Genomic DNA, 12,705 nt, shown 5'->3' on the forward strand with positions numbered 1-12,705 from the left:
AATAAAAATATTTAGAAAGAAACGCAAAGAAACTTCCATAGTATAATATTTAAAACGCGAAAAATGTCACTATCCCACTAGAAGTCCTACTTAAGACGTATTGAAGCTGTTAGAACCACAGGTTTACTCAGTTTCGTCTGCATGTCGTACGTATTATATTAACAATACCTGTCACCAGTCCCCATTCACTCATATTTACAATCTCACAATACCTTCTCAAACTTTTATTCTAATCGACAGTTTGCGAGACTAAGGCCGTAGTGTATTATCATATGTGTTCAATTGTATTTTCCAATGCAAGAGTCTTCACGGATCAGGGAACTTCCATTATGGTAGGGTGCAATGCTAGTTTTTTCTTTTCTTCACGATTGACTAGCTGTCGATAAAGCGGTCCGACTATGTGCAGCCGACTATTTAGTAGTGTTGATATAAACAATATGTTGAAATATAATCTCTCCGTGAAAAACTATTGGAGCTGCTTGGAATTTAAATTTGTATATCAGAAGTAGAAACGATCGAATTGAATCTCGATAAAAGGTCTGTCGTGGCTTTAAATGCCTCAGTGTGGAGACTGAACGTTGACTGACGGGTCGGTTAGGGGTTGTTTGGGACCGGGACGCCCGATAGGACATGTGTGGTTGGTACACGGACCGGTAAGGACACACGCTCGCCTGGACCAGGACTCACTACGTATACCTATTTAAAACATGCATTTCAGCGTGGCGAGTTAGTCTGTACACACTGACACACACCTGTAGTACAGGTAAAATAATGACAGCTTGACATACTGGTGATCATACATATATAGGAAATATATACAGGATACATAGGACACAGGATCCTACACAAAGGTAAGTCATATTTTATATCTTATATTATCTGTACTTAGGTTTTTTATTTTTTATTATATATATACTGATAAAATGTTATGGTGGGTTTTGTCGAGGGCTTGTGGTATGTTGTGTTAAAGGGACGAATATGACAGCGATCTGAGATGTGGTGTCTACTATACATAGCCCCATCATCAGCTGTTTGTATTTGAATTAATATGAAGAATTATACAAACATAGTAACACAATAATATTTAATGATTAGAATTAAAAATCTTTTGAGACAACTTACTATTGCAAACGCCATATTATATATTCATTATAGCATGGTTACATAGCATATGATTACCTATATATTAACGATCTGATATATTTTTATCTCTTTCTATAAATCCGTGCTGTAAAAACAAGTATCGAAAATATATAAAAACAACAAAAACAACAGTGAAATATTTAATACGTCGTCAGCTCTTTTTTAAATGACATTTTTACAAAATCCGGGATCTGGGATCTGGGATCTAGATAATTAACAAGATCTACATAATTCATTGCTTCAATTTTACTGTTTTACTATTTCTCTTTCTTTTTTTTTCTTCTTTTTTTTCCCCTTTTTTTATTGTTATATTACCTATTGTTACTTACACATACAAAATAAGACTTGATTTTGTTGTAGAGAAACTATAAATGGAAGAATCTGAATATAGGGTAAATGATCCAAATGTTCCTCTGTTAGAAGTATGTATAACTGGGAAAAGTTGTGGTACATTTAACAGCGAATTATTATCATACCATTAGTGGCAAAAGATATATATGTTAATATGTATTTTAACTGTAAACAAACTATGTATGTCAGTAGATATGTTATGTAGTTAGACTAATATTATCTCACCAAAACATAATAAGTCCATTATGTGATTATTTAGCAGAATCCTCAGAGACAATTATGATAATGGGAATTTATACATCCATATAGGCAGGTGTTATCGCCCATAAAAAGTTTATGTCTCTGTCATTGTTGAACATGTATTGTATTATAGGCATGGATATTTTCTCCATTTAATATGTATGTATATCAGATTATATACATTTTTGGTGTTTAAATTGCAAAGTTTAATCATTTCATAACACTATGAACATCAATATATTTTTGAAAAAATATGTTATAAACATTGATTCGACCAATGATAAGATATGTTATCATATTTTAACTTTATTATATTCAAATATAATTTTTTAAAAGTTATAGCTTATTGCGAACGAATTACATTGGTTTCATAAATAGGTTCTCACCTGATTTGCATGTATTGGCATATCTTAAAATATTTCAAATTTCAATATACCTATAAAATATAGTAAAAACAGCATCTATATCAAAGGATTATATATCACTATAAAATTAAATGACACATTTAGGTGTGAAGTTAGTAATAGATACATATAACAAATAATGAATGAAACTCGACCATACAGTTGTTTCGTCAACTTAACAAATCTTACTCAACATAGTTAGTATATATCCCAAGGTCGACATAAATATGTTATAGGGCATCTCTTACACGACATGTATATCTAACATCGACACTTAGTAAACACCATGTTAAATATGAGTTTGAATAAAAGACATTGAGTATACTCGATAAGTCGAACTTGACATATATATATATAACATAAGATACCCCTCGTCCAAGATCTTACAATACGAGATCCCCCTAATTCGACACATTGCTATGTCGAGCTCGACACATATATAACATGATATATCCCTCATTCGATATCTTAAAATATGAGATCCTCCTTATTCGACACAAAGATATTTCGAGCTCGACATTTATACATATATAACCTCATATTCCCGCATTCGACATCTTATAACATGATATCTTCCTTATTCGACGCCTAGATATGTCGAGCTCGACCCATATATATCATAAAATATCTTATGTCGGCATATTTATTATACGACATACGATTAGATATGACCTGGTCTATTATGGACCATCATCACTGTTTCTACCCTACCTTCGGCCTGATTAATAACGCCACCATAGCCGTAGGACCATGGTCGTTGCGTACTGCCCCTGACATGGCTGACAACACGTGTAAATGACAATAACGTGCGAATACAACCGTCACTTCCTTGTTGATCTCGGCTTTTTATGTTCATCTTGACAACATTATGTTAAATAATTAAGTGTCCGGGACAGAAAATTGTGAGTATTTTAGGAATATATGAAAATAAAAAAAGTTTATAGCGTTCCCGATAGGCAATTCTGAATACCGTTGTATGTAAAATTAGACATTCACCAGAAAATTTTATATAAACAGGAAATGCCTAATTTGAATTAATTATCTATAAAATATAAAAATGTGTTACCTATATTGTGATTTTGTGATGATCATATATATTTTTTAAAGATGAGGGATTGACTGAAGACTCCAAATTCAGCATTTGATAATTCATACATTTTCATTTTCTATCAGAAAATGCCCATTAATTATCTATTTCGAAATTCTAATTGTTTATTATTAATGTTGTATTTTTTTTTAATATAACACCTGACAAGCTTGTTGAATAAAATGTTTTCAATAATATTAGGATATTTTTGCTTAAAAGCAAGTCATATTGGTACCAGAAGCTATAACAGATTTATAACAACTAAGAACACATCTAGGGATATTATGTTTAGAAATAGATAGAGAAAATTCTCGTGAATACACAGAAAAATAGCAGTATACAAATACATACAGTGACAATATTTTGACTTTTTAATGTGTCATAAAAGGTACACGGTGGCTGTATTATTCGATGATCTGAAAAATCAGCCAATCATATTTAAGTCTCGATACCCACTTCGGGTACCTGACAGTTGGTGTGGTTTGGAATAACTGTTTAAATCATTCCTTATTTTTAATTTATCACTGTTATTTGTTGTTTTGTTTGTTTTTGAGGCGTCTCATGATAGACACAGTACGAGCATGACGTACTTGTAACTGTTGTTTCCAATGAACCTATTCTTTTGACGAAGTTAGTTGAAATCTGTACAGATCTATTGTTGTCATCAGTTGTTATGCATATGTATATATAGTCCATTTCGACCTTAGATGATTTATGCATTACATAGGAGACGGATGTTTAAATGCTATCTATTTAACTACATATGCATATCGAATTCCAGTGTTTCGCATTGAAGCAATATTTCTAGTATTGTATTCAAATATTTCAAATATCAACAAATTTCCTGTATTTAACACGCTAACACTAACAACACATATCTTGTTTTTCATATGTTTCTATGAACGACATGTTGTCTATATTAAAAATAATATACCTTTGGGTAACTCATCTAGACTCGTCCCTGTGTCCGGAATATTAAAAATGACTATAGATCATATTGAGAGTTATGATGTTTTAATCTTCGATTTGTCTGGAGATAAGTTATTGCAAGCCTCCGCGTACATTTCTCTATACCCAACACATGTTTTAATACTTGTATTGTCTATAAAGCTCCATAAAATATTTCCATGACATAAGAATCAATATGTATATTACAACTAAAGGAATCACAATGGTTAGGATATTGAACTGGAAACGGAGGTGTTATTGAAAAGTGGAGTATCAACATTATAGGAAGTTTTACTAGTCCTACATAAATGGCTGTTTTCCATATGTATTATACATAACGTTACGATATATTACCAATGGAATGCTGTGTTTTATGGATTTTGAATGGTATGGTTTTGTGTTTGTGTAACGTGCTTGCTCTTCTATGGAAGCTGTTGACGGGCCCTGCTGACACGCGCACGCACATAGCCCTAATCAAAGCCGATACATCTGTCGAGTTGTCACACTATACAAAGAACATTCACATTCAGTTTAAATAGTCGTCGAATGATCGAAATTAAACTCAAATGGAACCGTAAGTAATCTTAATGTAGTTTATATCAAAATATATTTTATAAAGGAAATTTTACAAAGTGACAAAATATATCGGATTATTAAATTCTATGGATTAACCAAAAAGGTGTCAGCCATGTTTGCGGGTATACCGCTGTCACAGATCAATTAAATAACTCCATCATACTAACATGAAATATTTATTTTTATTGCACTATTTAAGTATTACCTGTAATGGCGCAAGATGATTTAGTAGGGAACATTATTTCTTATTATCAATTAGAGGACTATGTATAATGCCATATTTAATTCTAATTACAAATATGTTTATCGTATAACTGAACAATGTACATTATAATTCCTATCTAACAACACATTGTGTATATAATATTAAATAGCAATCAAATAGATTTGACATGAAACACGTATATTGAAATCTACCAATATTCAAAAATCACAAAATTGATTAATTTTTTGGGTTTATCCCCTCTTCTTTATTTATGAACTATTCAGTTTTTTATTGTCTTGGGTTCTTCCCCTTCTGGGGTTCCTCACGTTAAGGTCTCTGGGACATTTACAGCTGTAGCGTGCAGTTGTATGTATGTATCTGCATATTCTGCACTTCTTAATTCTTGTTAAAATATGTTGTTAACTCGTTTTGATTCTGTACAATTTATGTCTGGTATATAACACCTGATATTTATTTTAAAATATTATCCAACGTTATCTAGTATATATGTCTCAAAGTTACATTTGTCGAGCATTTAATTAAAACAATAATTTACCCCAATGAAACTTTATACGGTATTATCTGTAGGCTGAGTTACAACGCCTAGACTTATACTATCCGATGACTACTACTTTATAATGATCTGCCATCCCATAAAGTAGTAATCACTTCCCTTTAATACCAAACCATACCTTATAAGATAAATGAAACAATATCAAACAAAAATAACAACATAATATATCAACTTGTAGGTAGTAATTTAATAAATGTATACAATAGTAAATTGACAGGAATCCCGCCGTCAGCGTAAGGCTGGGTGTCATAGACCATAACCTGGAACAACTGTAACAGTTTTCCATGTAAATCATAGATATATCTCTTAATGAAAATTATATCATATTTTTTTTAAACCCAGAAAATAGCCTAATATACATTACCAGTGAACCTGTTACACTTGGTTGTTGTTTTAGAGAAGACTGATTATATAATGACTCGTTAAAAGAGACTGATTTAAGAGTGAATCCTTTAATCATGTTGGTGACATGTCTACTCTTTTAGGTAGGTTTTTATTGTATAGAATGACTCCTCTGTACTGACAAAGTTATTTAAAAACGAATTGAACTAGGTTATGTTGAGAATGGCTCTAACTGGGTTGATTCAGAACGACATTTTTAACTAGACTGATTTGAGAATGTCTCTAACTAGGTTTATTTAAGAAGGGCTCTAACTAGATTGATTTGTAAAAGGCTCTATTGATGTTGATTTGAGAATGTCCCTAATTCAGAAAGACTCTAACTAGGTTATCTTAGAAAGTATCTAACTAGGTTATTTTAGAAAGACTCTAACTAGGTTATTTAAGAAAGTATCTAACTAGAATGTTTAAGAAAGACTCTAACTAGGTTATTTTAGACAGAATTTAACTAAGTTGTTTAAGAAAGGCTGTAACTAGGTTTTTAGAATTACTCTAACTAGGTCATTTAGAATTTCTTTAACAAGATTATCTTAGAAAGCTAAGTAGACACATTACACAAGACCCAGACTAAATAATGTCGTATGTGAATAAAGAAGAAATAAATCTCGGAAAAAGTAATAAGAATACATAATTAAAAAACAATCACTTTTAGACTGAAGAATAGAATGTAATTTTGGATGTTTTATATAATTAATATTCCATGCTTTACATAGTAGTGCTATGGAAGTTTATAAGTAATTCTGGAATATCTCTGAAGGTTTGGTAGTGTCAGTTATCCTGTTGCAGTTTATGTTTACATGAATAGCTATACTACATAAAGTAAGCATGTTCCTGTTTTTATCTCTCTCCATTTCTTTTATGCTCACTATTTTTGTCACCGTAAAGATATTTTGCATTTTAATTGTTTACCAGTAATCTAATGTATATAACCATTATCACTCAAATAATCAAAAATCAATCATCCTACCTTTAACTTCAATATGGCAATGCTAGACATCACATATACATATAAAGCAGGGGTTATATTCGTAGGTGGCCTTTTATTACTGTATCATTTACAGAAATATAGTTATATCTCGCCATAAATAATACATAACACATGTAATCTACCTTATAGATTTGTATCGTCCAATGATTATGTGTAAATATTAATATATATTTTATTGTAGTTAACAGGAGTTGTCGCCAATATTTAAAATATAAATTATGTTATTATAGGAAAATAATTACAATTCGTTTTATGTTATTAACATCAAAACTTACTGAGCCAAAACAACTCGTTCATGCGTCAAAGTGTTCCTAAATAGAGTCAACTCTTATGTCATTGTATTTTAATGCATCTATAAACAATGTGGTGCTCATTTCCTGGCGCCACGCTCCAGTGACCAGGCAATTGCAGAATTGCAGCATACTGCAAGTCTATTAACTAAATTAACTCTAATTTGATTAACAGCCTATAACTACAAACAAAATATTTTTTATCAATATAGCATTTTACTAAAAATTATTGACAAATACGTAAAAGTGTGGTCATACTTTTTCAATAGCATTCTAATATAGCATGCTGCTAAAATTGATCGATAAACACTTTTAAGGATGATATAATTGAGCATACTGTGTCAATAACAAACTGGCTTTATTTTATGGATAATGATTACCGTAATCGTAAAACAGTTATATTATCATTCTGAATGTATGGACACATGATCAATCAAAATTAATTATATCACAATGTACATCATTATGTACAAACAAATACATGTTGATTATGCTGAATCAACGAAAAGTATTTTTCTACTTATTTTATGTTTGTGTATCGAGCATGGTATTTTGACAAACATCATTTCCAAGAGTGGTGTATATTTGACAAATAAACTCACTTACGATTCTCGTCCTAGACGGACGAAACAGTGGCATAAAATCATACAGTATCTATTACTTGTGATTAAATGTGTTGGTCCGTTGCGAGTCTTTTTAAAATCTTACAAATATCCATTGTAATCAAATATAGCTATATTTATACGAGGTATTTTTATTCTTCTAAATCATGACTAAATAATTAGACTAAATACCTCGATATATATATATATGTGTTGATATTTATTTGTCAACGTTTCATCCTATATCGACATATATTTTTTCTTGATCTCTATATATATATTGAATTTTGCTTTATTTTAAAGTGTCTTGCTATATCGACTAACAAGAAATCCTTTGACCCAATCTCATCGCTTGAGTATCTACTCCATATGGAATTACTCAATACGTTGAAAGAGAGTTTTTACCTATGTCAGGACAGTTACAACCTGTTAAATATGTTTCCTTCTTCAATCCATTTGTTAGATATCAAAACGTCTTTCCTGAAGTCCAATCTACCATTGTTATATAATATATGCATTATTCGTTATGAGCTACTATTAAGCGTGTCATGTTTGTTCCAACGATTCATACATCAAGCGCTGTCGGAGTGATAGAATAGGGTCACCCTCTGTATCGTCGATTGTCCATGTGTCAGGGGATAGAGATCAGCACAGATCAAAATACGAATATATAAATAAATCTAGGAAATAGTTTAAACGTGATACTTGTCTTCATCTACCATTGTTATTTTACTTACACCGGTCAGTTGTGTATGACACACAACAGTTACCTGAGGTATTCCCAATGGTTTGAAATGTACATTGCAATTAAAAGTTAAATAATATCCAAAAAGGGGGTTACCATAATAGCTGTCGAGAATGGTTAATTAATACTTAAACAGACCGTATAACATACCATTGAATCAATATTACAATTAGTTATACAATGTATTCTATTACAATGTCACAATATATTGACAACGGTCAAAATGTAATACTGTGTCACTAAGTTACTCATACAATGTAATGATGTATGAATGAAGTGTATAACAGTTGTACTGATATGCTTACGTACGGCTAGAACAGTTTCTGGAACAATGTAATACTGTGTCGCTGAATATTATACAGTGTAATACTGTGTTGCTACATTGTATAATGCCACTTATACAGTGTAATACTGTGTTCCTACATTATATATTATTATATAGTGTAATACTGTGTTACTACATTATATATTATTATACAGTGTAATACTGTGTTACTACATTATATATTATTATATAGTGTAATACTGTGTTACTACATTATATATTATTATACAGTGTAATACTGTGTTACTACATTATATATTATTATACAGTGTAATACTGTGTTGCTACATTGTATAATGCCACTTATACAGTGTAATACTGTGTTACTACATTATATATTATTATATAGTGTAATACTGTGTTGCTACATTGTATAATGCCACTTATACAGTGTAATACTGTAAAACTACATTATATATTATTATATAGTGTAATACTGTTAAACTACCTTGTATAATGTTTACATAGTTATACTGTGTGACTAGATTATATTCAGTGATATTTATACAGTATGCTACTGTGGCACTAGATTACATACAATGTAATACTACATGTGTGTTACTTCATTTATACAGTGTAATAATGTGATTCTACATTGTATAAATTACTTTCAATGTTTTGCGGTATAACTTGTAACTACGCGTAGCTTTTACTGAACTACATTTGCTGGTGTGCTTCAGAGTTTTACCTGGGTTGGTGAGACTGTATCAGCCCAGATCACAATCTCTTTCACTGCACCTGCCCTCTGCCACACAGCATTGACAGACGAATCTGTCTCGATTGATATCTTGAAAGACTGAAGCATACACACAATGCAAACGCTTGAAGGATTATGTCTTCGACGCCTCTTTATGTGAAATGTGTACCTGTGTTTTGCATAATTTTAACAAGAATTTGAATTTCAAATTCGCTAATCCACTTGTCCTTATGACTGTTGAATGGACCTGTATAATATTTTCATTATACATAGATGATATATATTTTTTTAGGAAAGGATACTACGGCATTGTGCCCGTGCTTTCCCGTACAGGATGAACGTTAATATGGGTCGCGAGGACCTGTAAATAAAAGATAAGATGTAAAACCTATTGTCAGTTTTTATGTTTTTTCATACCTTGTATAAAATTGCAGTTCGTCGAATTCTATTGATGTGACAAGACACTCAAGTGTACTTCAGTTACCTTACTGGGAAGGTTCAAAATAGGTGGACATCTATTATAATAGACATCAAAGAATACTAAAAATTGGAGTCATTTACTTATCTACAGTGCTAACTTCTAAATTTAATCAAATGATGTTTTATTACTTTTAGAACGGCCTTTATGGGGGTAAAAATACCAATGTTAGAATATCTTAATGACTAAGTATCTGTTGTTGAACTATTTTTCTTCCCGGACTTCGGGGTAAGAATCTTCGTGAGTCACTTCTGTTATTATGTGGTATTGAAGATATACATTATCGATATTTACTGGATACATCACCAGGTAAATGTATTGATATATTACTTTACCAGACATTCCTCTTTGGTACAGGTTTTAAAACCAAGGTCAATGAGAATACAACACGTGTATGTGCAAACTGTCGCGGGGACTTGTAAGGCAAGGGAGATGTTATCCGATGGGTTAATTAAGACGTATGATAGGACAATTAGTGGAAACACGTGCATGTATTTCAGTAACCTTGACCCTCCTACTATCTGAACTTCTCTCCCAGGTTTGTGAGAACAAAACCAAATTTCTAACAGAGTTATCCGGTTGTGGGAACGACATTGTAATGTCTACCATACTTGTTTAATTCCATCTAACACGGAGCCAAAGTTTTAGTACGCACTTTCGAAAATGAACTGGAAAATACCCAGATGTACTTTTTATATTTCTGCCTGAACCTGTCGCCTGGTTTTTTAGCATTGAGGTGCTAAAACGCCACATCGGTTAAATGAAGAACGTCAAACAGGTGTTAATTACGACTTAACAGATATTTGACAGAAGACGTTTTTCACTACTACAAATTTTATGTACATATCTATCAATTCATTAGGAGCCGCTCTGACATCATTATTGCTTCTGTCTTTCCTACAGTAAAGAATACACGTGTGTTCTTACACGAGACAACTACACCGCCGGCGTGATGGATGATCCGGGCGTAGTATATAGTTTACCTTTCATTCATGATTGTAAGGTGAAGGTCATCACAATCCGTCACATAGATTGTCACTAGGGTGTCCTAATGATACTTTCTGTCATCTTGTCTGTCTGTTTCGTACATCCTTTCCGCCATTTTGTCTGTCGTGTTATCGATCTGTTGTCTACACCCCTTCTATGCATTATTTTTTTCTGTCTTTTCTTTCGATGTGTTTCGTCACTTTGTCTGTTTTCGGACTTTCCTGTCGGTTACCTACATAATTCAATCGTATCTACCAGGGCATACACTTAAGTGTCCGTGTTGATTCAATTCGTCAAGTCATTATTAAAAACTGATGATATGTGTGTCTGTATACTGTCTTTACCTACACCCCAGTCTTATGTATGTCCTATGTATGTCCAATGTATGTCCAATGTATGTCCAATGTATGTCCTATGTATGTCCTATGTAGGTCCTATGTATGGCCTATGTTGGTCCTATGTATGGCCCATGTATGGCCTATGTATGGTCTATGGATTTTCAATGTAGGTCCTATGTAGGTCCTCTGTATGGCCTATGTATTTTCAATGTAGGTCCTATGTAGGTCCTATGTATGTGCTATGTAGGTCCTATGTAGGTCCTATGTATGGCCTATGTATGGCCAATGTAGGTCCAATGTAGGTCCTATGTAGGTCCTATATAGGTCCTATGTATGGCCTATGTATGACCTATGTAGGTCCAATGTAGGTCCTATGTAGGTCCTATGTAGGTCCAATGTAGGTCCTATGAAAGTCCTATTTATGTCCTATGTAGGTTGTAGGTCCTATGTAGGTTGTAGGTCCTATGTAAGTTCTATGTAGGTTGTAGGTCCTATGTAGGTCCTGTGTAGGTTCTGTTTAGGTTGTAGATCCTATGTAGGTCCTATGTAGGTTGAAAGTCCTATATAGGTTGAAGGTCATATGTAGGTTGTAGGTCCTATATAGGTCCTATGTAGGTTCTGTTTAGGTTGTAGATCCTATGTAGGTCCTATGTAGGTTGAAAGTCCTATATAGGTTGAAGGTCATATGTACGTCCTGTGTAGGTCGTAGGTCATATGTAGGGCCTACATCATCCTATTTTAGATGACATCCCGGAGTACGCTTGGTATCGTCCGTATATCTGTCTATTATTCATATCTCTGTAAAATTAACGTCAAGCTGACTTGTTAAATTTAGGTAATGTCGACATTGTCGTATATAAGTCAGCAATATTAACATCATACTGACGTCATCATTTATACCTCAATCAAATACAAGTCCATATTTATGTAACACCACATCAGTAACGTTAGTATTTAAAACTCTTATTTGACTAATTATACACAAACTACCTCCGGAACGTTTGTTTAAGAAAGAATATTTCGACGGATATCGTTTATCATTTGACGATGGACAATAAGACATTACAAACATCAAGCTAGGGGACTTGTCTAAGCTCATACGATATGATTAAAACATGAGTGTGGTACGCTAGGTCGAACATCTCCATACGTACATTTCCATACGTTGCTACACCCACAATGATTTCACTTCCGGCTAGACGGCAAGATAAAATCAAAAACTGTCGATTTTACATCGAGGCCAACACACAAAGATTAAAGATAGGAGCATGATCCTTCATTCACATTAAATTTACATTCTCAATTTCTTCTTTTTACGTACCAAAGCA

General features: G+C 32.6%; 1 protein-coding gene across 1 annotated transcript in view; it reads left to right on the forward strand.

Moving 5' to 3' along the window:
* Nucleotides 1-498: 498 nt before the first annotated feature.
* Nucleotides 499-12,705, forward strand: part of LOC117321795 (LIM/homeobox protein LMX-1.2-like) — a 39,541-nt gene continuing 27,334 nt past the window's right edge. The window contains exon 1 of the mRNA XM_033876369.1: nt 499-851. The gene's annotated coding sequence lies outside the window, so the exon portion shown is untranslated. The remainder of the gene's footprint in view (nt 852-12,705) is intronic.

The sequence above is a fragment of the Pecten maximus genome, chromosome 2 (assembly GCF_902652985.1).
Source record: "Pecten maximus chromosome 2, xPecMax1.1, whole genome shotgun sequence".
In the NCBI taxonomy this organism is placed as follows: Eukaryota; Metazoa; Mollusca; class Bivalvia; order Pectinida; family Pectinidae; genus Pecten; species Pecten maximus.